Source organism: Myxocyprinus asiaticus, chromosome 31 (assembly GCF_019703515.2).
Source record: "Myxocyprinus asiaticus isolate MX2 ecotype Aquarium Trade chromosome 31, UBuf_Myxa_2, whole genome shotgun sequence".
Lineage (NCBI taxonomy): Eukaryota > Metazoa > Chordata > Actinopteri > Cypriniformes > Catostomidae > Myxocyprinus > Myxocyprinus asiaticus.
In genome coordinates, this window is record NC_059374.1 from 1,483,983 (window position 1) to 1,511,663 (window position 27,681).

The following is a 27,681-nucleotide window of genomic DNA, read 5'->3' on the forward strand; positions in this document are numbered from 1 at the left end:
ATCCACCTAGTATAAATAACTAGACAAACTAATTTATGTGTGATGTAATTTTATTTTTCACGATCGAAATATGAGTATATAACTGTACTATTTGTGTACAAATTTTTGTAGTAGTACAGACTGAGGGGCCATTTATATATGTGATATTTTGACATTGATTTTGAAAATATGACTGATCATGCAAAAAAAAACTGTCTTTTATTTAAGGATAGTGATCATATGAAGCCATTTATTATCACATAGTTGTTTGGCTCCTTTTTAAATCATAATGATAACAGAAATCACCCAAATGGCCCTGATCAAAAGTTTACATACCCTTGAATGTTTGGCCTTATTACAGACACACAAGGTGACACACACAGGTTTAAATGGCAATTTAAGATTAATTTCCCACACCTGTGGCTTTTTAAATTGCAATTAGTGTCTGTGTATAAATAGTCAATGATTTTGTTAGCTCTCACGTGGATGCACTGAGCAGGCTAGATACTGAGCCATGGGGAGCAGAAAAGAACTGTCAAAAGACCTGCGTAACAAGGTTATGGAATTTTATAAAGATGGAAAAGGATATAAAAAGATATCCAAAGCCTTGAAAATGCCAGTCAGTACTGTTCAATCACTTATTAATAAGTGGAAAATTTGGGGATCTCTTGATACCAAGCCAAGGTCAGGTAGACCAAGAAAGATTTCAGCCACAACTGCCAGAAGAATTGTTCGGGATACAAAGAAAAACCCACAGGTAACCTCAGGAGAAATACAGGCTGCTCTGGATAAAGACGGTGTGGTTGTTTCAAGGAGCACAATATGACGATACTTTAACAAAAATGAGCTGCATGTTCGAGTTGCCAGAAAGAAGCCTTTACTGCGCCAATGCCACAAAAAAGCCCGGTTACAATATGCCCAACAACACCTTGACATGCCTCACAGCTTCTGGCACACTGTAATTTGGAGTGACGAGACCAAAATAGAGCTTTATGGTCACAACTATAAGTGCTATGTTTGGAGAGGGGTCAACAAGGCCTATAGTGAAAAGAATACCATCTCCACTGTGAAGCATGGTGGTGGCTCACTGATGTTTTGGGGGTGTGTGAGCTCTAAAGGCACGGGGAATCTTGTGAAAATTGATGGCAAGATGAATGCAGCATGTTATCAGATAATACTGGCAGACAATTTGCATTCTTCTTCACGAAAGCTGCGTATGGGATGCTCTTGGACTTTCCAGCATGACAATGACCCTAAGCACAAGGCCAAGCTGACCCTCCAGTGGTTACAGCAGAAAAAGGTGAAGGTTCTGGAGTGGCCATCACAGTCTCCTGACCTTAATATCATCGAGCCACTCTGGGGAGATCTCAAACATGCGGTTCATGCAAGATGACCAAAGACTTTGCATGACCTGGAGGCATTTTGCCAAGACGAATGGGCAGCTATACCACCTGCAAGAATTTGGGGCCTCATAGACAATTATTACAAAAGACTGCACGCTGTCATTGATGCTAAAGGGGGCAATACACTTATCTTACGGGCCCCAGTGCAAAGAACCTGTCAGGCCCACTCCTTTGGGAGCCTGAGTTGTTTATCACCCCCTCTCACCACATCAAGTGTGCCATTTGTGTCAGGGCTATAGAGTCATGTGTGTGACAAAAATAATCTAATTTCATACTAGTATATACATCAGGGGTGCTCATTACATAGATCGCAAGAGATCCACTGGTCAATCTTGATAATAGTTCAAAAGGGAAAGAGGATAGAGAAAAGACACAAATAACAAAAATATTAAAGATTTTACTTTTTATTTTCCTGCTACTGTAGCCGCACGCTGTTTGACTGACATGCGATTTATCTGTGTGTTTATCTTGTGCTCCGAGAGTGCTCATGGTAATGTGGATACACACCTAAATGGTCAAATACACTTCAAAATGCAGCCAAAAATGCCCAAGGTATTAATGTAAATACAGTCAGTAAATTCTAAAGTGAACATTAACAGTGGGACAAAAACAATTGATTTGACTTGTCTTGAATAATTACTTGAGAACTTGAAACAATTCTTACATAATTGAAAAATAAGTATTATTATTTGTTGTGTTATTAAAATAGGTATAGAGAACTGTCAAATTTCACTACCAATAATGTATATATTGTGTATGGTAGATCTTGCCATAATAACATTATGAAAAAGTAGATCTCATTCAAATGTGTGAGCACCCCTGGTATACATCTAATTGTTCTTTGACTTTTCTATGATTTTTGTTTGGCTATTATTTTGAATTTAGATTTATGGTAGTAGTGATGTTTGTGGCATATTTATTTTAGAATTTTTTTTAAAAAAAGATCAGTGACCAAGTCAACAGTGTAGACAGAGAGGTGGGACATGCTTCTGAAATCTTTAAGGTAACTCATATTTGAATTATTATTATTATTATTATTATTATGTGCTTTGATTCTTTGGTTCTGGCTAACTGGACCAATTTTGAGTTCATTGTTCACTGTAAAACTCACATAAACACATGAAAGAAAGTATCTTTAGTATCTTTTAAGCTACAGCACGATAATGAGCAGTTTTGATTGGCTACCACAGACCATTTACACTCTCTGTCAGACAGAGGAGATGATACAGAGACATTTGAGGTGATCTACTGTCATTTGATTTATTAAAGGAGTTTAAAATGAGCATCTTAAACAGCATTAGAGTCCAAATCACATGATTTATGTAGTGAGAACTTTATTATCTAATACAAAATTAGCCTAGCATGAACAGTAATCCCATCAAAAGTCTCACCTCAGAGGTCATGACCTTCTCAACTGTATCCAACACATCATACAATAGTGTCTACAATTTTACATTATCATTTGATTTACTATTGATATCATTCTCTAAAAAATGAACTTATTTTAATGCCCAAAAATGTAATATTTGAAGATGCATGAAACCCTGTTACCACATGATTTTTTTTACATTCCTTAAAATTCTGACACCCAGGAAGTGACATCATCTGAATCCTTTCTACAGCATGATGGGAAGAGTAAATATTCATTCCATTTTCTCCATTAATATTGTTGTGTGGGTTGCATTCATTAAACTCAACCATTCAAAGAAATATTTATCTGTAATGTTTTACTCCTTAACTAGCTAAATCAAACTTAACTTACGTTATATTTACAACCCTGTTACATGCAAACCTCAAGGGTTTTTAACCTGTATGTCTGTAAATATTTGAACTGAAAAATGGTCAAACATTTTGGTAACAGGGTTCAAGTCAAGAAAAATATGAATAGACAATAAAATTTGCTGATCCAATATTTTGTTTTATAAGTTTAATGTTCTGAGCTTGATCAATATTTTCTGAAAGTTATGAACCTCCATTCATTGAGCATTTGTTGAAAAAGACAAAAACACTTACTGCATTTGTTTTTTCCTATTTTGAACTCTTTTCATTGTGAAAATAGTGCCATAGATATTTGGTTTTCTCTAGTTAATTCCAGTTTGAAATGTAATTCATAGAAATGATTTGATTCGTTACCAAACTGTTCAGATCATATTCAGACTCTCAGTTTAGCCATTAAATTCAGAATTTTAACATGAACTAAATTTCATGTCAATTATATTTTCATTTGTTGGGTGAAGAGTATTTCTGTTTTGTCATTTTTCAGTTTCAGTTTTTATCAGTATGTAAACTGCTTGTTCCAGCTTTACGACAGTGATTGGCTGTTTCTGACGGCTGATAAAATCCCTGTCACGACTCTGGCTGGTGTCCTGCACCATTTTCATTCCGGTTTATGTTAGTTATAGTTGATTTTCGTATATTCTTATTTTCATGTTGATCAATGATCATCTGTATTTTTTATCGACAGTATTTGTTCATTGTCATCATCGTTGAGTTTTGTATGCTGAGTGTTTATATGTTGAGTGTCTGATTCACAACTCATGATAAAAACATTTTATAGCCTATCTTTGCAAACATTTCTTTACTTTCAAAAGCATCATATAGTGTATTCTATACATCATGATCCAACATGAAGTCAACCAATAAACTGATTCATTTTCTCCATACATCACAGTACAACAAATTGTGTTCTTAAACACAATTACACTAACTGGGAGAAAATTCATTACAAATAAATAAGATAAATTCCCATCCAAATTGAACACTAAACACCATAATGAAGACTTCAAATGAAACACAATTTTCCCATAATGCAGTGCGATATTATAATTTCTTTCTTCACAGTAATTTGTTGTGTTGTGACAGAAAATGACCTAGACTGCATTGATTTTACAGTAAAATTCTGAAAATAGTATTTTACTGTAAGAAATGACTGTTAAATCTTGTAAAATCCAGGCAAATTTGTGTGTGTGTTTGTGTGTGTGTTTGTGTGTGTGTGTGTTTTCATAGTGACTTACATTTTAGAAGTTCATTCCTGGTCTTGGGTTCATCAGTGATAATTTCAATGTCTGTGACTATGAGAATAAACAGACATAATTCATGTACATTTTCATTTATTTACATTATGTAAAATTGATCTCTGAAAGTAAATGAATATCTGTTACCTCTGTCAGATATCTTTTCCATGTGTTCTCTACAGAAATCCTCCAGTTGTTGTTTCAGTTGAGAGACAGATTTTATCACTTCATCAAAAGACAGAAGAGAACTGACAGTGATGTTGGGTAAGACTGGAGATCCAGGAGGTGCAGAGAAAGACTGTGTGATGAATAGTAATGATGAGATGTGTTACCTGCAGGAACTGGATGTGATCATGTGTGTGTGAAAGCTGCTCCAGCTCAGCGTCTCTCCTCCTCAGATCAGTAATCTCCTGCTCCAGTAGCTCCAAGAGTCCTTCAGCTCGACTCACTGCAGCTTTTTCCTGATCTCTGATCAGCTGTGTCACCCCAGAGCGTCTTCTCTCAATGAAGCGCATCAGTTCAGTAAAGATCCTCTCACTGTCCTCCACTGCTGTCTGTGCAGAACGCTGTTACACACACATTACAATCAGCTCTTACTAACAACTCACACAGCCTGTGACCCAACTGAGTCTGAAATTTCTCTTTTCCTCTTCTCAAACTCACCTTGTGAGACTCCACAGCTCTTCTCAACTCCTCAATCTTTTTCTCACTCTCCTGGATTCTCTGTTTTTATTTTTTCTGTGTCTTCTCCAAGTGACTCTGTTCATCAAACAAACTGCAGTTAAACCTTAAAACTGAATAATACAAAATCATTATTGTTGTATTGCAATTTTCACAAAACATTTATTATGTACAAATCAAAATGTATTTATTTAATGTTGTTTGTGTCTTCTTTTTATGTAACATCCTTATAGTTGCAAACGTGCTGGTTACTTTCGTAACCTCCGTTCCCTGATGGAGGGAAAGAGACGTTGTGTCGATATAGTGACACTAGGGGTCACTCTTGGGAGTCCTAAACACCTCTGATCTTTGAAAAAAGGCCAATGGGAATTGGCGAGTGGAATTTGCATGCCTCTCCCCCGGACATACGGGTATAAAAGGAGCTGGTATGCAACCACTCTTTCAGGTTTTGTGCTGAGGAGCCGAGACAAGGTCCCAGCCATTTCAGCGGGTAGTTCAGCCTTGTGGCAAGAGGGACACAACGTTTCGTTCCCTCCATCAGGGAACGGAGGTTACGAAAGTAACCAGGACATTCCCTATCTGTCACTCACTCGACATTGTGTCGATGTAGTGACACTAAGGGTCCCTATACAAAACGCCACGACTACTGAACTATGTTACGTGGACTAGCGGTGCGAGACGGGCAGGCCTCTGTGTGCCTCGTAGCCAGCATACCAGGCCATCACGTAACCTCCCCTAACACTCTTATGAGCATCGAACAGTCCTTCGGGAACAAGTCGACTGCCCAACAAATAGGGACAGGCCTCTTTTCCTCTTTTTTCTCCCCAAATAGAGTGGAATTTGTTAACTGACTGGGGGCCATAAATGTCTACATCAGGGGGTGTCACTCCCAAGGGGAAGACACCGCAGAGACCACACCCCGCCCAGAGAAGGGGGGGGGTATTTCGAGTGGAAATATGTCACATGGTCTTACTGAGTCTTGTCGGAATTATGTCATGTGAAGAAGTCACCTGGTAGGTCCTACCCAAGGGGGGAGGAGTTTCTACAAGCATGGTGACCGGGGGCAGAGGGGCCTCTGCCCAAGGAAGACGCAGTTTACCGACAGGAAAACGATTTAGCGGAACATATATCACATGGGGTCACCTATGGGAAACCAGTGCATGTGGAGCACCTACCCCAGTACAGGACTTAGTTAGCACATGTACTGGGCCGGCAGCGAGTTTCTTCGCAAACTCGTCTGCCACAGGGCTAAAGAGGAAAATCATCCAGGGATCACAACTTGTGAACACGACTGGGAGTCAAAGGCGCACGTCTTCACCTCATGGGAGGGGAAAGGCGCTATACGCAAGTGGTACACCCGGCCAGCTGTCCCGGAACTTACCTATTCAGACCTGCCAACATATGGAACGAAATCGGCTCAACCTGGAGATTGTCGTGACAGCGCATCCGCTGTGGTGTTGAGGTCGCCCGGGATGTGAGTTGCTCGTAGCGACTTGAGGCGCTTCTGACTCCAGAGGAGGAGACGGCAGGTGAGTTGTGACATGCAACGGGAGCATAGACCGCCTTGACAGTTGATGTACGCTACTGTCGCCGTGTTGTCCGTCCGGACCAACACATGCTTACCCTGGATCAATGGCCAGAACCTCGGCAGGGCGAGCAGTACTGCCAACAACTCGAGGCAGTTGATGTGCCAATGCAGCCGTGGGCCAGTCCAGGAGCCGGCGGCTGTTGCATATGGCGCCCCAGCCCATCTCGGAGGCATCTGTAGTAACCACGATGTGCCTGGAGACCTGCTCTAGGGGAACCCATGCCCGTAGAAATGCTAGGTCGTTCCAAGGGCTGAAGAGGCAGCGACAGATTGGTGTGACGACCACGTGATGTGTCTCGCGGCGCCATGCCCATCTCGGGACTCAAGTCTGAAGCCAGTGCTGAAGCTGTCTCATATGCATCAACCCGAGCGGTGTGGAAAACACAGATGATGCCATATGCCCCAGGAGCCTCTGAAAAAGTTTCAGTGGAACCGCTGTCTTCTGAACACCTTCAGACAGTTCAGCACCGACTGTGCATGCTCATTTGTGAAGCACGCCGTCATTGAGACTGAGTCCAACTCCAAGCCGAGAAAAGAGATGCTCTGAACCGGGGAGAGCTTGCTCTTTTCCCGATTGACCCGAAGCCCTAGACGGCTCCCAGGTCCCTGTGTGCGCACAGTAACTCTCGAGAGTGAGCTAGGATCAGCCAGTCATCGAGGTAGTTGAGTATGCGGACACCCACTTCCCTGAGTGGGGCAAGGGCTGCCTCTGCGACCTTCGTGAAGATGCGAGGGGATAAGGACAGGCCAAAGGGGAGGACCTTGTACTGATACGCCCGGCCCTCGAAAGCAAAGCGCAGGAAGGGCCTGTGTCGAGGTAAAACTGAAACGTGGAAGTACGCGTCCTTCAGGTCTACCGCCGCAAACCAATCTTGATGCCGGACGCTCGCTAAAATGCATTTTTACGCCAGCATGTTGAACGGGAGTCTGTGCAAAGCCTGGTTGAGAACTCGCAAGTCCAAGATTGGCCGCAAATCACCGCCTTTTTTTGGTACGATGAAGAAAGGGCTGTAAAACCCTTTCTTCATCTCGGCTGGAGGGACAGGATCTATCGCGCCCTTGTGCAGAAGGGTCGCAATCTCCGCACGCAAGGTAGCGGACGCCACTGAACCTGGGCGGGCGCCTGGTGAACTGAATCGCGAAGAGGAGTCGGACAGTCCTGGTCAGCCATCGCGACCGGTTGGAAAGCGCAAGCCATGCGTCCAAACTCCGGGCGAGTGGGACCAAGGGGATTATCATGTCGGACGTACCGGCGGGTGGGGCCTCGCGGCAGGGCGGAGCCTGATGCACCACATCACAGGGGCTCGAGCCCCGTGGCCGTGCTGAGTACAGGGACATCGATGCACTTACCTGGCTCCTGATACCCACCATAAGATTGGTCGAGGAGAGGGGAGGAGGAACATCATCCCCGTAGTCCATCGGAGCCGACTTGGTGTGGGCGTGTTTGTGCCACAGCTGGGCGTGCAGGGGCGGGGTGTCCGCCGCTGGAGCGCCAAACCTGTGAAAATGGGATGGTGGATGGCGGTTGTGACGACGGCTGTGCACACCTGACATGTGACCCAGAGAACAAGGAAACCACTCTTTTGTTGAAATTTTGGGTAATGAAACAAAAATGAAACAAAAGATTCTCCTCCCGGCCCTCCACCGGGGGATGGAGTGGTCTGTCTACCAGCTCCGTAGAAGCGGATCTCCTCGTCCCTGGGTTGGCCGTCTCAGGGGCGCTTCGAAGCCTTTCTAGGGTTCTTGGTGGTCGGCCGTGAGATGGTGGCATCTGCTTCCTGCGGTAGTCTCCACGCCAGGGCCAGGCTGCGGAGGCGGGCTGCAGTGGAGCCAGTGCTGTTGCTGCAGGAGGACACCCTTGGCAATGAACAGATGGGGTGCGGGGTCATGAGCCCCGCCGGGGCAGGATGTGTTGAATGGCCTCCGTCTGCTGCTTCACCGCCGAGAACTGCTGGGCAAAGTCCTCGACGGTGTCGCTGAATAGGCCAACCTGGGAGATGGGGGCGTCAAGGAACTGTGCCTTGTCGGCCTCTCTCATCCGACCAGGTTGAGCCATAGGTGGCGCTCCTGGACCACCAGGGTGGACATCGCCTGCCTTAGAGACTGCGCCGTGACCTTCATCGCCCAGAGAGCGAGGTCGGTCGCTGAGCGCAGTTCCTGCATCAATCCTGGGTCAGAACTACCCTCGTACAGCTCTTTTAGTGCCTTGGCCTGGTGAACTTGCAGGAGAGCTATGGCGTGCAGGGTGGAGGCGGCTTGTCAAGCGGCACTGTAGGCCTTAGCCGTCAGGGACGATGTAAACCTACAGGCCCTGGATGGGAGCTTCGGGCACCCGTGCCAGGTGGCGGCGCTCTGCGGGCACAAGTGCACTGCGAGCGCCTTATCCACCTGGGGGATCACCGAATACCCCTTGGCCGCCCCACCATTGAGGGTAGTGAGAGCGGGGGAGATGAAAGATCAGAATCAGGCAGTAAAAGATGCCATCCCGTGATCTTGTCAGCTCCTCATGCACTTCCGGGAAGAAAGGGACCGGGGCGGGAAGCAGCCGTGAGCAGCGCTCTGGGCCCAGGAACCAGTCATCAAGCCACGAGGGTTCAGGGGAGAGTGGAGGGTTCCACTCTAGCACGATGCTCGCGGCTGCCCGGGAAAGCATGTCCGTCATCTCCACGTTGGCCTGAGACTGGGCGATCACACCCGAAGGAGGGAGCCCAGCCGAGGCGTCCGCATCAGAGTGGACGAGCCCGCTCTCCAATGCTGCACTCGATAACTCATCGTCTTCCTGGGCTCTGAATAAGAGGTCGAACTCGCCGTGAGACGAGCCAGCGGTCTCATCCAAGAGCCCGACTGGGGAAAGCAAGTGTGCTGGGGAATGGGAGGTCCATGGGGGTTTACCTGGCAGAGGTGCTCCCAGTGAGGTCCCCAAATCGCCCCCAGTGCTAACCGGCATGGCCTCATACCCGTAGGTAGAAGGACCGAGGCGGGGAGCCGCTGTGGTGGCTTTCTTTCTTATGAATGCAAGCCGCGACCGCAACGTTGCCATGGTCATGTTCTCGCAATGAGGACAAGACCCATCCACGAACGATGTCTCTGCATGGGCAGCACCCAGACTTGTAAGACAGTGATCGTGGCCATCAGAAGCAGAGAGATAATGACCGCAACCAAGAATAACACACAAATGGAAAGGCATCTTTAAAAAGATGTTCCGTGTGTGCTGCTCTTTTAGAATGAAAATATACTCTTTTTAGAATATACTTTTTTGTTATTCTGCCGAAGCGCCCAGGGGCATTCTCTGCACTCCACGGATGCAGAAGGGGAGAAGCCGCTGAAATGCGCCGTAAAACCAGCAGATGAAGTGAATGAACTCGCGGATGAATTCAGCTTCAATGAATAGGACCGCTCGGCTCTGAAGAGAAAATCTGAATGAGTGGTTGCATACCAGCTCCTTTTATACCCGAATGTCTAGGGGAGTGGCATGCAAATTCCACTCGCCAATTCCCATTGGCCTTTTTTCAAAGATCAGAGGTGTTTAGGGCTCCCAAGAGTGACCCCTAGTGTCACTACATCGACACAACATTGAGTAAGTGACAGATAGGGAACAAAACAACTGCCAATCAGATTTGAAGCCCTAAACTTGCACCCCCCTTTTTGAGAATTTACCAGAAAATGACATACACAGATTTAAATGGTTGTAATTCATGAATGCATAATATTGGTCTTGTTTGAAAGTATACACTTAGTGGTTTATTGTTGAAGTTAAATAATTGATATAAGTGAAATAAAATAAAAAAAAAGTTATAGAAGTTTAAGGGACCAAGGGGATAATCATGTCGGACATACTGGTGGGTGGGGCCTCGCGGCGGGGCAGACCCTGAGGCGCCACATCACGGGGGCTCGAGCCCAGTGGCTTGGATGTCATCCAAGCTCTACTTGTTGATTAAAAACTTAAATGGTGGTTGATGTGATGCTTTGGACTACAACATAATCTTGGTCTTGTCTGAAAGAAGATACTTAGGGGTTTATTGCAGAAGTGGAATAATTGATATAATTTAAATAAAAAAAAAGTTTATTGTAATGAAAATGTACTGCACTAAACTTGCACCAAATTTTTTTTCTTTTATAATATATATATATATATATATATATATATATATATATATATATATATATATATATATATATATATATATATAAACTGTGCCTGGTCACCATAAAAATGCCAGCAAGTTATGTTTCAAATTTGAGCTTGATTTAACAAAATATGTGGTTGCGCTGACATTTTATTTAGACACAGTACCTAAAAAGGCCACTTGGTGACATCCAAGGTCTACTTGGTGAATTGCTAGTCCAGTCCTTATCAAAAGTATCATCTGGAGACCTTTTGCACATCAAAAAAAAAAACAAACAAACAAACAAACAAACAAACAAACAAACAAACAAACAATAAAATAAATATGTATTATAATAGTTTGAGTAAGATGGTTATACCTAAATGAATCTAACAAAATCAATGATTTGGCTTTATAAAAATCTTTAAAAATCTTTATATATAAAAAAAACGTCTTATAGCTATTTTCCCCAGCAATAACAATTTTCTAGTAATTATCTCTCTCTCTCTCTTTTTTTTTTTTTTTTTACAAACTATTCAAATTGATTAGATACTGTAAATATTGAACATAATAAATCTTTTCATTGGCTGTATGTTTTCAAAAAAGACAAGATTGCCATTGGTGTGATAGCACAGGAAAGGGCGTTTCCAAACTGTCTTTACTGAAAGACGTGCTTACCATCATTGGACAAAATGTTTTGAGGTGGACTGTCCCTGTTCACAAACTACAAAATCCTTGTTCAAAAGACTACAAACATGTCGCTGGGCTGTTATACAAACGAAACATAGCAAAGAAAGAACATTTGAACATGCATCATGATGCTCTTTGCAAAAATTATACATCAACCATGGAGAATCTGTTGATATTTTTGGACAAAATCTCTTGATGGATGTTATGTTATGAACCGCTTGATTGTATGATTGTACATCTGTGTATTGTTATTTCATAATAAAATTCCTTGTTTCCATTAGGATATTTTTTTTAGTGCGCACTTTTGGCATTAATTAATGTATTACTGTAATTACGTCATTCAGATCGCAAAACAGTGGGCATTTTAGAAACTAGAGACCTAGAGCTTTCAAATGATATAAGATTAATCAAGATTAAAGTAGGATTTGAAGGTAATATATTCCAATAAACATAAAAACATTTTTTTTAAAATAAATAAATAAATAAATAAACAGAAAAACGTCCCAAACAAGGGAATTATATGGAGCAGGATTAAAAATTATGTGGAGCAGGATTTTAGCACCTGCTGGTAGATACTGGAACTACACCAAATGTTGGAAAAAAGCTTTTATATTGCCATCCTTTAAAAAACAGCTGACAAATTTTTTTTTCCAAGAAACTTTTCAATCGAAATTATTTTATGACATTATAGAACATCTTTTTTTGGTGACAGATTGTTTTTGAAGAGCTTTTATAAGTGTGAAATGGACTTATATCTGTTCCCTTCCTGTTGGAACTGAGCACCCTTGAGCAAAGATGGCAGCCTTCAGATGGCAAATGTCATTAAAGTTCATAACTGCTTCTTAGTCCTCTCGGCAGAAGCTGAGACTCCCTTCAGATCATCCTGATTCCAGCAGTCTGTAATACAGTTCATACAGTAATTGTGTCCACAGGGAATGGTCACTGGATCCTTCAGTAGATCCAGACAGATAGGACAGCAGAAATGCTCATGAGCCCATGAAATACTGGCTTCTGCCATTTTACTGCATGTACTCTGAGACAGAGAGATGTGTACAACAGCTCGACAGCACTTAAGTTTCAGTTTCCCTGAAATGAACAGTTTCCTGGTTCTGTGTTTGAGAGATGTGTGCAGAACAAGTTTGTGTTTTTACAGATAATGTTCACTAGGTGTCAGACTCACACTGGATCTCACTTCCATATTTCTGTCTCATGTTTTGTCTCTGTTTGCAATCAGTTCATTAGTAAATCTGTAGTTTTTGACAACTAAATCAACAGATGTAAACACAGCAAAAAAAGAAACATCCCTTTTTCAGGACACTGTATTTTAAAGATAATTTTGTAAAAATCTAAATAACTTTACAGATCTTTATTGTAAAGAGTTTAAACAATGTTTTCCATGCTTTTTCAATGAACCATAAACAGTTAATGAACATGCACCTGTGGAACAGTCGTTAAGACACTAACAACTTACAGATGGTAGGCAATTAAGGTCACAGTTATAAAAACTTAGGACACTAAAGAGACCCTTCTACTGACTCTGAAAAACACCAAAAGAAAGATGCCCAGGGTCCCTGCTCATCTGCATGAATGTGCCTTAGGCATGCTGCATGGAGGCATGAGGACTGCAGATGTGGCCAGGGCAATAAATTGCAATGTCCGTACTGTGAGACGCCTAAGACAGCACTACAGGGAGACAGGAAGGACAGCTGTTCATCCTCGCAGTGGCAGACTACGTGTAACAACACCTGCACAGAATCAGTACATCCGAATATCACACCTGGTACAAGGACAGGTACAGGATGGCAACAACAAGTATTACACCAGGAATGCACAAGCTGGTGGCCACACCAGAAACTGACTGTTACTTTTGATTTTGACGCAGCCCCCCCCCCCCCCCCACCCACCACATGTTATGTTTGCTGAAAATAAAAGCAGTTGTAAGTGAGAGGACGTTTGTTTTTTTGCTGAGTTTAATTCAGGTTTGGGAGCATGTTAGTTGATTGACGTTCAAGCTCACAAGCTGTTCAGCTGAACTAAAAAAAAATAATAAATTCCAGTTTAAATGTGGCTGGACCAATTAGTGATGTGCATGAGTACTTGAGTAATCGTTCTGCACCCGCTAGTTGACTTTTAAAATCACTATTAGAATATCACAAATTGATTTTCCTTTGTGCATTTGCCTGGCATTTGCAACACAGATTTATACAGTACTTTCCCTCTGAATCTCCTCAGTTACAATTGAGTCCACTGGGGGTGCTGTGGATGTGTGTCATCGAGGTGTTGGATGAAAGAAGAGGAAGATGGTGGTTTTTCGTGCTTTCAAGCACATGCTGAGTTCGGAATGACATACTACCCATACTACTCTGACTACTGCCATATATGTCTAGTTTTTTGTTTTTTAGTGGCTGGATCCTGACTCTTATGTTGTGTCTTTTGTTGTGTGAGTGCATTTGGCCTTGATGTTTTTTTTCATTGCCATGTGCACTCGTGTCTGCTTTGTCTTAAGTGAAACCCCACCCCCTCATTTGCCTTTTTATTCATTTAACAGTTACACCTGCCTTCCCTCGTTACCCTCCTCATTACCTATCCTATTTAATCTCCATGTGTTCTCTGTCCTGTGCCACTTCGTTGTGATTGTTCACCTTGGGTGCTACTCAAACTGAAGGCTGCAGCCTAGTAAGGCTGTGTCCTTCCTAGACCAGTCCTTCGGAGGTTGTAGACTAAACACCTCCTCAGCATTTAACTCTAGAGTGAGATGGTCTAGTATGTCCGAATGGCAAACCATATGCTTGGACCCATGTGATATTTTTCTTTGTTTAGAAAACCCATATACTTAAGAAAATTAGAAATATATCCTTAATCCCTTAATTATTTTAGCAAAAAGTTTTATTCACAAAGCTAGAGTCACTCAAAAAAGCCTTTATATAATACATTTTGCAACAGTGATCTTAGAATTTATTTTTATTTCAGAAAAGCAATGCCTACAAGAAGATTTCCAAGACACTTCAGTTTCCAAGAGACACAGCTGACAGCACCATTGGTCAGCGTTGTAGTCAAGACCACCTAAACTGGGTGCATGGCACCATGCGAGGGTCAGATGTGTGAACGGCAAACTCTGCGCAATTTGCTAGTTTTAATACTTTTTAGGTCATAAACCGGTGAGATTCGATACACTCTGATTCTTAACTGTTCTAAGACAATATGTCAAAGGATTCAAAATACTCGGGCTCTGGAGACCAGAACTCAATTTGGCCAGTGAGGTGAAAGAGATTCAGCGTCAACTGTTGAACATGCCAGCAATGCTGACGAAGGTCGTCGCTGACTTGGAGGATCTTGCTGTAATACGTCGATCGATCACTGCCATGGAGACGAAATTTAATGAGATGGTTACAAGAATGGCGATGTTGAGAAACGGATCAATTATCTGAAGTCATCGAAGATGGAATTAGCTGCTAATCTGCTAGTGACAAAGACAGACTTGGAGCGCGTCTGGGAAAAGTTGGAAGACCTTGAGAATTGTAACCGGTGAAACAATGTCCGAATTGTTGGAAATCCTTAGGACGAAGAAGGCTGAGATATGGTGAAATTCCTAGGTGGGCTCTTCCCGAGTCTGCTCAACATAACAGGCCATAAGCTGGAAATCGATCGAGCTTACAGAGTTCCGGCTCAGAGATCTGTGGAAGGAGACAGGCCCCAGTCAATTCTGGCTAAATTTCTGAGATCATCCAATAAAGATCTCGTGTTACGTGAGGAGTAAAGGAAGGCTTTCTTGGAAAAACCACAGCATTTTCTTGTTCCCAGACTTTGTGAATTCGACAAGAGAGAAACTTCAGCAGTCCGATGGCAAAGTTGTCACGGGGGCTCTCGTAGGCGTACATGGACTGTTTGAGTTTAGAGGGATGTACGCTGGTTGGCATTGTCGTGTGTGGGGTTAATGTGTACGTTTTTCTTTTTTCTGTTTTTTCTGTTTTGAGGAAAGTTCGGGGTTTGTTTGTTGCACTAATGTGGAATGTGGTCTTTATAATTTTATTTTTGACACACAATCTAATTTCTCTAATATGTCTAATATCTACTGATGAAGATATTTGAAACTTTGTGGAACCATTAGAACTTCCTAAATTGATGACTGAGCAAAAAAATTCTCTTGATTCTGAGATAACCTTGGAGGTAATTATGGCCCTACCTACAGGCAAGGCTCCAGGGCCAGATGGTTTTGCTGCTGAATTTTTTTAGATCTTATGCTACAGAACTGGCTCCGCTTTTGTTAGAAGTTTATACAGAATCTTTAAAGAATGGAAAGCTTCCACCAACCATGACACAAGCCCGGATCAGTCTGATTCTTAAAAAAGGACAAAGATCCAAGTGAGTGTAAGAGTTACCATCCATTTTCCCTGATCCAGCTAGATGTAAAAATGTTGTCAAAAATTTTGGCTAACTGATTAATTAAAGTTATGATATCTCTTTATGATATCAGGTGGGGTATATTCGGGGCTGTAGCTCTTCTGATAACATTAGGCATTTCATCAATATCATGTGGTCAGTGGCGAATGATCAGACTCCAACTCACTTGATGCTGAAAAGGCGTTTGATATGGTAGAATGGGATTATCTTTTTAAGATTTTGGAAATGTATGGGTTCGGGAGTACATTTATTGGATGGATTAAGTTACTTTACAGACACCCTGTAGCAGCGGTACAAACAAATGGATTAAATTTCAGATGATTTTACTCTGGATAGGGGCACCCAGCAGTGTTGCCCTCTTTCCCCATTATTGTTCTGTCTTGCCCTGGAACCATTAGCAGCCGTGATAAGAAAGGAGGATGATTTTCCAGGGGTGGTGGCAGGAGGTGTGGCGCATAAGCTTCTGCTCAACGCAGATGATATTTTATTATTAGTCTCTGACCATACTAGATCTATGCCTTGCCTCCACAGAATTATTAATTCCTTTTCCAAGTTTTCAGGAAACAAAGTCAATTGGTCTAAATCCGAAACTTCGTTTCTGACAGCGTATTTTATTCCCAGCAAATTTGTCTGATTTAGTTAGAGTTCATTTTGACCATTAAAAGGTTAAAAAGGTTTTTGAACAATGTGGGCAGGTAGGCTTCATTACATTTATTGATGATTGGGAAGGTTAATGTTATTAAAATGAACTGTATTCCAAAATTCAACTACCTGCTATAGTCACTCCCTATAGATGTCCCCCTCTCTTATTTCAAGCAATTTGAGAGCATAGCAAAGTCTTCCATTTACAATGGTAAGCGCCCCAGATTACATTTTAATAAGCCGCATAAGCTGATTTACAAAGGTGGGCTAGGCCTACCCAAGATTTTGTTTTATTATTATGCGTTCGGTCTCAGACATTTGGCTCATTGGTTGCTTCCACCTGAAAGAGCCCCTCCCTGGTTCTGTATTGAACAGGAAGTTCTTGCCCCTATTTTGCCATTGCAAAGCCTTTCTATCAGTCTAACCAGAGAAGTCACACCCCGTTATCTCGCATTTGCATGTGGTATGGAAAAAAGTGTCCAAAGTGTTTAATTTAGACATTTATTTAAATGTTGCCTCGAGCATATGGCTGAACCCAAAATGGCATATTAATAATCCCCTTTCTACTGGTTGGAGTGGATTGAGAGTGAGGTTAATACGCTCGGTGACCTATGAGAGTGGAGTGTTAAGATCTTTTGAAAATATGGTTCAACATTTAATAATTCCCAGATCTCAGTTCTTTAGGTATTTACAGCTGCACCACCTGCTCTGTACTATTTTCGGGAGTAGCATACACCCCCCTTAAGCAGCAGATACTCTGAAAATGGTGATTACTGCTTTTGGAAAAGGTCATGAAGCATCAGTGTATTACTCCCTGTTAATTCAGAGTCTGGGGGATGGAACTTCAACTTCTCTCAAGAGATTATGGGAGTAAGATTTAAACTTGGTATTGGAGGAAGGAGTGTGGGCTAGGATTCTAAAAAACGTCAAATCTACAACTAGAGATGCAAGGGTGCGTCTGATGCAATTTAACATTTTGCATTGATTCTATTGGACCCCCTCTAGATTGTATAGGCTTGGTCTAAAAGACACACCCACCTGCTGGCGATGCCAGTTGGAGGATGTAGATATAACACATGCTTTCTGGTCTTGTCCAAGGATTCAGGAGTTTTGGTTGAGAGTCCAGAATTTTGTTTGCAAGGTCCTGGGTTCTCAAATTCTGTTCTGTCCCAGACTTTGTGTGTTGGTATCATGTTTATTCTGTTGGTTCATGTTTTTCATGTCTTTTATTTTCAAGTTTAGTTCCTGTTCATGTCATATGATTTCCTGTTCCCTCATGTGATCTTGTCATGTGTTTCCCCTGTTTATGTGTCTTATTTTCATTGGTTCATTGTTTGATTACTTTGTTACTAGTCTTGTCTTTTCATTGATTATAGTTCATTTAATCTTGTTATCTTGTTTATAGTTTAGTCTTGTGATTGGTTGTCTTGTTTACCTGTTACCCATGTCCTTGTGTTTAAGTCTGCTCCATGCCATGTCACCGCCACGCCTGAGTCTGCTGCATGCCATGTCATGTCTCAGCCTGCTCCATACCATGTTACAGCCACACCTCGGCCTGCTCCATGCCATGTCACAGCCACGCCTCGGCCTGCTCCATGCCATGTCACAGCCACGCCTCGGCCTGCTCCATGCCATGTCACAGCCACGCATCAGCCTGCTCCATGCCATGTCACAGCCACACCTCAGCCTGCTCCATGCCACAGCCACGCCTCAGCCTGCTCCATGCCATGTCACAGCCACGCCTCAGCCTGTTCCATGCCATGTCACCACCACGCCTGTGTTTGCTCCATGCCATGTCACGCCTCGGCCTGCTCCATGCTATGTCACAGCCACGCCTGAGTGCTTTGCAAGCTGCACAAATGGCTGGTTTGGAATTCATGGAACTTGTGACTTCACAAGGACCAAATATATCTGAATATGCAATGCCTATATTTCTGTCATTGCACCCTTGGCCCCGCCCACTTGTGCTTTGTCAGCCACACAGTTGAAAAGGAGAAAGATTGGGCCTCTCATAGGACATTCATCCAAAGTGGACTTACACAGGATACCTTCATTTGCTTGTCTGAATTTAAATGTTTTTCTACATAAAAAATGCACTGACAGACATCTTTGACCGATTGATACATATCTCGGGCCACTTTTAAAAGATGTGGTGTCAAGTTACTACTATGAAAAGGAGAAGCTCTTTGTCATTCAGCTGCTGCCTTGCTTTCTTTTGCCCATTTGCACTACTTTTAGTAGTTGGTGTATGAAAACATGATGGAATGATACTGGAAACTGGATGTGGATGTGTCTTCAGAGTATTTTAGAGTGGATTATATGTTTACACCGGGAATGCCTGTTGATGCGACGCGATGCAACGGCTTGAGGCTGGAACAAGACATTGGTTTACCCTTGACACGGTGGACCTCAGGGAAGATAATAAAACTATAAAAAAATAGAGCATTTCATGACCCCTTTAAAGTGATAAGAAATCAAATCTCTAACCTCTATGCTATATCTTTGGTCCATAACATGATCACATATTATCTATTTAATGAAGAAGAAGAGTGAGTAATTAATTGCTTAAGCTTTGAATTGGCAGACATTACCTGTATATTGGTACTATGGAATGTAATTTTATAAATAACATGAATATTCATTGACTGAAGGAATTGTAAAAAGAATATGGGTGCTATAATAATTTTATTCTATGATATTTATAGATATGTTAATAATATTATTTTCATGAAATAAAATTATTTATTACAAGAGCTAAATATAAATACATAAAGCCCTCTCTTTACAGTGGTTACATTTACATGCAACCAAATAATCCGTTTATAATCCGACTGATAGCTCAATCGGATTGAAACATTGTAAACACAAATATTATCCAATTGAGCTGGATCTGAATGAAATTTCCATCCAATTGAAGGGGGTTGAGTAGACTAAAATAATTAGATTAAAAGAAAAATATTAGCCATATAAACGTTTGAATCCGACTACTTTTTCAACCGTATTCTAAAATATCTAGCGCTCATGCGCAGAGATCTGGTGCGTATGCATGTTTATATATTATACTCTTCGCTGGAACCTAATTTATACAAAGCTTTGACAAAATGCATTATTAAGGGTATACAGGCTAGCACTAAATATTCTGCAGGGCATATATATTCTTTTATGACATCACATAAAGCAAAAAAGAACATTAGGTCATTCTTAATAGGGACTTTAAACAGCAGGTAAGGCTATACGGCGCTCTGTGATCCATTGCTGTGTTCACTCATGTCCTGATGTCAAAACCAAAATTTCTAAAGCATTTCTTCTTTGCCATAGTGACAGTCGATCCTACATGACAGATTAGGAAAGCAAATGTTAGAATATGTTTTACAAGAGATGATGCCAAGTGAACACAGTAAATAGCCTAAACATCCTCCTCAAAACTTATGTTAAACACGGTTATAGGCTTTGAAATATAAAACTCAAAACTATCGAGAGCCGATTAAAAATATTATCTAGGTTTTAGATGTAGGCTATTTATATAATACAAGAATAAAACTCTCCTTCTTACAGTTATATAACACTGCAAGCATCCCTTCTCTTGCTGTTTTAACCTGTTGATGTGCAAAACGACCAGTTTCACCAGGGATGAACTGCTGAATATTCGGCTGAGCATACCTGATCATTTTTTGCCTGTGTATGATTATTCTGATGTTTTCTTAGACCTCTTAGTTGGAGGTGTAGCGGTGCTCTACAAGCGATCCAAAAGACGCATGCGAGGGAAGCGAGCCAGCGCGCTTGTGAAGCTTCGTCAACGTGGCTTTAGGACTCCGCTGCCGAGTATTCATCTGCCGAATGACCGCTCCCTTGCCAACAAAAAGGACAAACTGCTTCTGCTCACTCAAACAAATGAGGACTTTTCGATCTCTGATGCTCTGCGTTTCAAGGAAACCTGGCTGAATGAAGCCATCCTGGACAGCGTTTTACATCTGCCGGGCTTTCAGCTGTTCAGAGTGGATCGCATCGCGGATTTATCAGGGAAAACAAGAGGCGGTGGAACATGCTTGTACTTCAACAAATGTTGGTGTACAGATGTAACAGCATTGAAGATGTACTGTCCTAATTTAGAGGTGCTTTTCATTAACTGTAAGCCTTTCTACTCGCCGCAGGAGTTTTCCTCATTTATTCTGGTGAGTGTATACACCCCACCACAAGTATGCATGAATGCAGCGCTGCAACAGCTGGCTGAGCACATCACAGACACAGAGCAACAACACCCGGACTCACTTTTTATTATTCTGGAAGATTTTAATAAAGATAACCTCACCTGTGAACTGCCAAAATACAAACAATACATCACATGCCCACCAGAGAAAAAAATTATCGGACCACTGCTACACCACTGTAAAGGATGCATATCTCTCTGTCCCACGTGCAGCTTTAGGACTCTCTCATCACTGTCTGGTTCATCTTCTCGTGACCTACAAGCAGAAACTAAAATCAGCTAAGCCTGTAGTAAGGACTGTAAAGAGATGGACTAATGAAGCAGAGCTGGAACTACAAGCCTTCTTTGACTGCACTGATTGGAGTGTTTTTGAGGCTGCACCCACAGACCTGGATGAGCTCAGAGATATTGTGACATCATATATCCGTTTTTGTGAGGATATGTGCATCCCTACTAGGACATTTTTATCGTTCAATAACAATGAATAATTGTGTTTACAGGAAAACACAGACAGCTTTGTCATGCCAAAGAGGATGCTTACAGAAGAGTGGATAAAATATTGTACAACCAGGCCAGGAACACACTTAATAAGCAAATGAGAGTGGCTAAAAGAAGCTACTCTGAAAAGCTGAAAAAACAGTTTTTAGCCAACGATCCTGCATCTTTGTGGAGAGCCCTAAAAAGCATCACCAAGTACAAGAAACCTCCCCCACACTCTGTAGAGAGTCAACTAATGACTGATGAACTGAATGTGATTTACTGCAGGTTTGAAAAGCCCAGTCTCACACCCCTCCCCCGCTCTGATCTTCACTCACACACACAACAACACCTCCTGGAACCCCCCTCCTCCCCCTCCTGCTACTCAGTCTGCACTTATGATCTGTGAGGAGGATGTGTGTCAGGTATTTCGGAAAAAAAAGACTAGGAAAGCTTCAGGCCCAGATGGTGTTTCACCTGCCTGTCTGAAAGTCTGCACTGACCAACTGACCCCCATCTTCACACAGATCTTCAATAGATCACTGAAGCAGTGTGAAGTTCCCTGCTGCTTCAAACGCTCCACCATCATTCCGGTCCCCCAAAAAAATAAAAAAAATCACTGGACTTAATTATTACAGACCTGTCGCTCTCACGTTTGTGGTCATAAAGTTGTTTGAGGGACTGGTTTTGGCCTATCTGAAGGACATCACTGGACCCCTGTTGGACCCCCTTCAGTCTGCTTACCGAGGAAACAGGTTTGTGGATGATGCTATCAATATGGGACTGCATTATATCCTGCAACACCTCCACAGAGCTGGGACTTATGCAAGGGTCCTATTTGTGATCCTATACCATCGTGCCTGATCTTCTCTTAACCAAACTGACCCAGCTCCTGGTGCCCACCCCGATCTGTCGATGGATCACCAGCTTTCTGACAGATAGGCAGCAGCTAGTGAGACTGGGGAAACTCACATCCATGACCCTCACTATTAGCACTGGTGCACCTCAGGGATGCATTCTCTCTACACTACTCATACACAAATGACTACATAGCAAAAGACCCCACTGTCAAGCTCCTGAAGTTTACAGACGACACCACGGTCATCTGCCTCATCCGCGACGGTGACGAGTCTGCATACAGATGGGAGGTTGATCAGCTGGCTGTCTGGTGTGGTCAAAACAACTTTGAGCTGAACATGCTTAAAACAGTGGAGATGATAGTGGACTTCAGAAGAAATCAATTAATTCAATAACTGTACATACCCCTACCTTGCACATACATTACCACTTGCACATGTACATACACCATTCTGTTATATGTCCTATGTCTATTTATACTCTTACCTTGTTTTATATTCTGTCTCAAAGTAATGTTCTGTGTGCACTTGTTTCTTCTATCACCCCAAAAAAATAATCCTTGTGTACGTGAGAACACTTGGCAATAAAGCTCATTCTGATTCTGATTCTGAATAAACTTACCCAGGTTAGTCACTTAACCTGCTTTCTGGAATGCCCGCCCTGTCCTATCCTTTTCTAGTCCTGTTCCAGTCCTGATCCTCAAGCCCAAAAACAAAAAGTTGACAAAAAGAATTGGCCAAGAAAGAGGACTACGCAGAGATGGGCATCTTCCTCTTCCCATCTCAAATCAAATCAAATCAAATCACTTTATTGTCATACAGCCATATACACAAGTACAATGGTGTGTGAAATTCTTGGGTGCAGTTCCGATCAACATAGCAGTCGTGACAGTGATGAGACATATACCAATTTACAATAACATCAAATTAACACAACACAATTTAAACATCTGTTATACATAATTAAACTCAACTTAAAACATCAAATTAACACAACACAATTTAAACATCTGTTATACATAATTACACTCAACTTAAAACATCAAATTAACACAACACAATTTAAACATCTGTTATACATAATTACACAACTTAAAACATCAAATTAACACAACACAATTTAAACATCTGTTATACACATAATTACACTCAACAATATACAAATAATAACATACACTGTACAGTATACAATATGCTGTTTTTGTTTTTTTGTTTTTTACTATATAGATACTATATAGATACACATTATTCAATAAAAATTAAAATATATATAAAAAAGTATATATATATATATATATATATATATATATATATATATATATATATAAATATATAATGTATAGAATGTACAGTATTGTACTGTATTGACATTCAGGCTGTCGGTTGATAGTCAGTTGTTAAGAGAGACATAATATAATAACAGTAATATAATTTATGACAGTCCGGTGTGAGATAAAAGAGTAATAAAGTGCAGGGCTGATGTATTTTGATCGTGGGAGATCAAGAGTTCAGAAGTCTGATTGCTTGGGGGAAGAAGCTATCATGGAGTCGGCTGGTGCGGGTCCTGATGCTGCGATACCGCCTACCTGATGGTAGCAGTGAGAACAGCCCATGGCTCGGGTGGCTGGAGTCTCTGATGATCCTCCGAGCTTTTTTCACACACCACCTTGTATATATTTCCTGGAGGGAGGGAAGCTCACCTCCGATGATGTGTCTGGCAGTTCGCACCACCCTTTGCAGTGCTTTGCGGTTGTGGGCGGTGCTATTGCCGTACCAGGCGGAGATACAGCCAGTCAGGATGCTCTCTACAGTGCAGGTGTAGAACCGTGTGAGGATGTGGCGGTTCATTCCAAACTTCCTCAGCCGTCTCAGGAAGAAGAGGCGCTGATGAGCCTTCTTCACAACGACTTCAGTGTGGACGGACCATGTGAGTTCCTCAGTGATGTGGACGCCCAGGAACTTGAAGCTGCTGACTCTCTCCACTGGTGCTCCATTGATGGTGATTGGACTGTGTTCTCTGTCTTTTCTTCTGAAGTCCACCACAAGCTCCTTTGTCTTACTGACGTTGAGGGAGAGGTTGTGCTCCTGACACCAGTGTGTCAGAGTGTGCACCTCCTCTCTGTAGGCTGTTTCATCATTGTCAGTGATCAGACCTACCACCGTCGTGTCATCAGCAAACTTAATGATGGCATTGGAGTTATGTGTTGCCACACAGTCATGTGTGTACAGGGAATACAGTAGTGGGCTGAGAACACAGCCCTGCGGGGCTCCAGTGTTGAGGGTCAGTGATGAGGAGATGTTGCTGCCTATTCTAACCGCCTGGCGTCTGCTTGACAGGAAGTCCAGGATCCAGCTGCACAGCGAGCTGTTTAAGCCCAGAGCCCGGAGTTTCTCATCTAGCTTGGAGGGCACTATGGTGTTGAATGCTGAGCTGTAGTCTACAAACAACATTCTCACATAAGTGTTCTTTTTTTCCAGGTGGGAGAGAGCAGTGTGTATTGTAGATGCAATGGCATCATCAGTGGAGCGGTTGTTGCGGTATGCAAACTGCAGCGGGTCAAGATTGAGTGGTAATACAGAGCAGATGTAATCTCTGATTAGTCTCTCAAAACATTTGCTGATGATGGGGGTCAGAGCAACAGGACGCCAGTCATTTAAACAAGTTATTTTCGATTGTTTTGGAACAGGCACAATGGTGGATGTTTTAAAGCATGTGGGGACTACAGACAAAGAGAGGGAAAGGTTGAAAATGTCTGTAAAAACACCAGCCAGCTGGTTCGCGCACGCTCTGATGACGCGGCCCGGAATGCCGTCTGGACCCGCGGCTTTGCGGATATTCACCCGTCGGAAGGATCGGGTTACATCCGCTACAGAGACGGAGAGTGAACTAACCTCTGTAGCTTTGGCCGTGAGAGCTCTCTCCGCGAGGGCGGTGTTATTTCCCTCGAAATGAGCATAAAAAGTATTTAGCTCACCCGGTAGAGAGGCAGCGGTGTTCATGGTGGAGTTTTTATTCCCTTTAAAGTCCGTGATGATGTTAATTCCCTGCCACATGCTTCTAGAGTTGGTGGTGTTAAACTGTCCTTCAATCTTGCTCCTGTACTGGCGTTTTGCTGTTTTGATAGTTTTTCAGAGGGCATAACTGGCTTGTTTATGCTCCTCCGCGTTCCTGGAATTAAAAGCGGAGGTCCGCACATTAAGTGCCGCGCGAACATCGCTATTGATCCACGGCTTCTGATTCGGATAGATTCACACAGTTCTGGTCGGAATCACTTCCTCTACGCACGTTCTGATGAAACACATTACGCTATCAGCGTAAAGCTCGATGTCGTCATCAGAGGCGGACCGGAACATCTCCCAGTCCGTGCGATCAAAACAGTCTTGTAGCGTAGAGTCTGATTGGTCCGACCAGCACTTGATCGTTCTGAGGGTGGGTGCTTCCTGTTTCAATTTCTGCCTGTAAGCGGGCAGAAGCAGAATGGAAGAGTGGTCCGATTTGCCAAATGGTGGGCGGGGGAGGGATTTGTAGCCATCCCGGAAAGGAGAGTAGCAATGGTCCAAAACCCGGTCCCCTCGTGTGTTGAAACTAATGTGCTGGTGATATTTTGGTGCGACTGATTTTAAACTGGCTTTATTAAAGTCCCCGGTCACAATGAACGCAGCCTCAGGGTGCGCGGTTTCCTGCTCACTTATACTCCCATACAGTTCCTTGAGTGCCCGGTCTGTGTCGGCTTGTGGGGGGATGTACACAGCAGTGATAATGACCGCTGTGAATTCCCTCGGTAGCCAGAATGGTCGACACAGAAGCATAAGAAATTCCAGATCAGGAGAACAGAAAGACTTGATGGAATGTACGTTCCTCTGATCACACCAGGATTTGTTGATCATAAAACATACACCACCTCCTCTAGTTTTACCTGAGAGGTCTTTCGCTCTGTCCGCTCGGAGCATGGAGAACCCCGCGGGTTCAATGGCTGAGTCCGGAATCTCCGCAGACATCCAAGTTTCCGTAAGGCAGATAATGCAGCAGTCCCTTGTCTCTCGTTGGAAAGAGATCCGCGCTTTCAGCTCGCAGAGCTTGTTATCCAGAGACTGAACATTTGCCAGTAGAATAGTGGGTAGCAGGGGTCGATTTGCACGGCGTCTTACTCTGATGAAAACGCCGGCTCTGTTTCCCCTTTTCCTCCTGCGTTTCCGCGGCCGTGCTGCCCAGACAAAGGGCTCCGCATGCGTGTTTGTAAACAGCGGGTCGGCATTGAGGAATGTGAAGTCCGGTTTACGGTGTGAGATCGCTGAACCAATGTCCAAAAGTGTTTGTCTGTTGTAGACAATAAGGCAGACAGCATCCAAGACAAAAAACATAAGAATTGTAAACAAAACAAACAAACCATTGCTATGTTGTGTCGGAGCTCGCAACGCAGCAGCCATACTTGGCGCCATCTTGAGTCCATCAACCCTTGAGTCCATCTCCTGCCCTCTGGGGTGAATGGTCCAGCTCGTCCAGCGCCACTCCCTCTGTCAAGTGGAGGCAGATATCAGGGACTTTGCCTGCTACTTTCTCATCGCAGTGGACGAGCTGGACTACAAGCGATGACTCTAACCTCAAGGAGGTCTTCAACACCTGCATCAAGGAGCCCCTCAGTGCCTGGAAGATGGGAAGGCTGGGGATACTTACCTTTTGGGACTTTGTGTTCTTCATTTTCCATCACTGGGAGCCTGAACCCTCACTATAAGGGGAGTACCCCCACATTTACTGTCCCACACTTTCCACCTTCAGTCAGTTGTTTTCCCAGTCCTCCGATGCCCAGCCTCTTTACTCGCTGCTGCTCCCCTTGAGGCGGCCGAGTGCACTGGAACTCACATTCGGAAGAGGAGGAGGAGAGCTCCTGCCTCAATCCTGCCCGCAGATGCTGGCCCTGGCTGACCCCTGCCAGGAGGTGTCATCTGCTGAGCCCATGCCTGACTCCTGCCAAGAGGCATCATCCTTTCCGGCCACCGGACCCTGTCCTTTACCCGGAGCCTCCTCCCCGGCCATCTGGCCCTGTTCCCACCTTAGAGCCTCCCCCTCAGGTTCCCCCCCTTGGCTGGTACTCTCTGCACCCCCCTGGTCTACCTTCTGCCCTCCAGTTCTGCCCTGGTCTGTGTTCAGCTCCGTCATGGTGTCTGTTTTGTTCCAGTCTTTGTGTCCATTTTGTTGGTCCTGCCTTGTGCTAGATGTTCCCCTTTTGGGATGCCAGGTGGTGTCCTTTTGGGGTGTGGGGGGTAGTGTCAGGATCCTGCCAATTCTGTCTGTCATGTTCTTATACTCATGTTGTGTCTTTTGTTGTGTTAGTGCACTTGGCCTTGTTGGTTTTTTCATTGCCATTTGTGCATCTGTCTTAAGTGAAAACCCACCCCCTCATATGTCTTGTTATTAGTTTATCAGTTACACCTGCCTTCCCTCGATATCTTCCTCATTTTCTTCCTTACAAATCTCCTTATGTTCTCTGTCCTGTGCCAGTTCATTGTGGTTCCCTATCTGTCACTCACTCAACGTTGTGTCGATGTAGTGACACTAGGGGTCACTCTTGGGAGCCCGAGACACCTCTGGTCTTTGATAAAAGGCCAATGAAAATTGGCGAGTGGTATTTGCATGC

At 43.2% G+C, this 27,681-nt stretch overlaps 1 pseudogene; it reads right to left on the reverse strand.

The window, feature by feature from the left end:
• Positions 1 to 2,577: 2,577 nt before the first annotated feature.
• On the reverse strand, positions 2,578 to 26,744 carry LOC127421790 (uncharacterized; annotated as a pseudogene).
• Between the last annotated feature and the right edge of the window lie 937 nt (positions 26,745 to 27,681).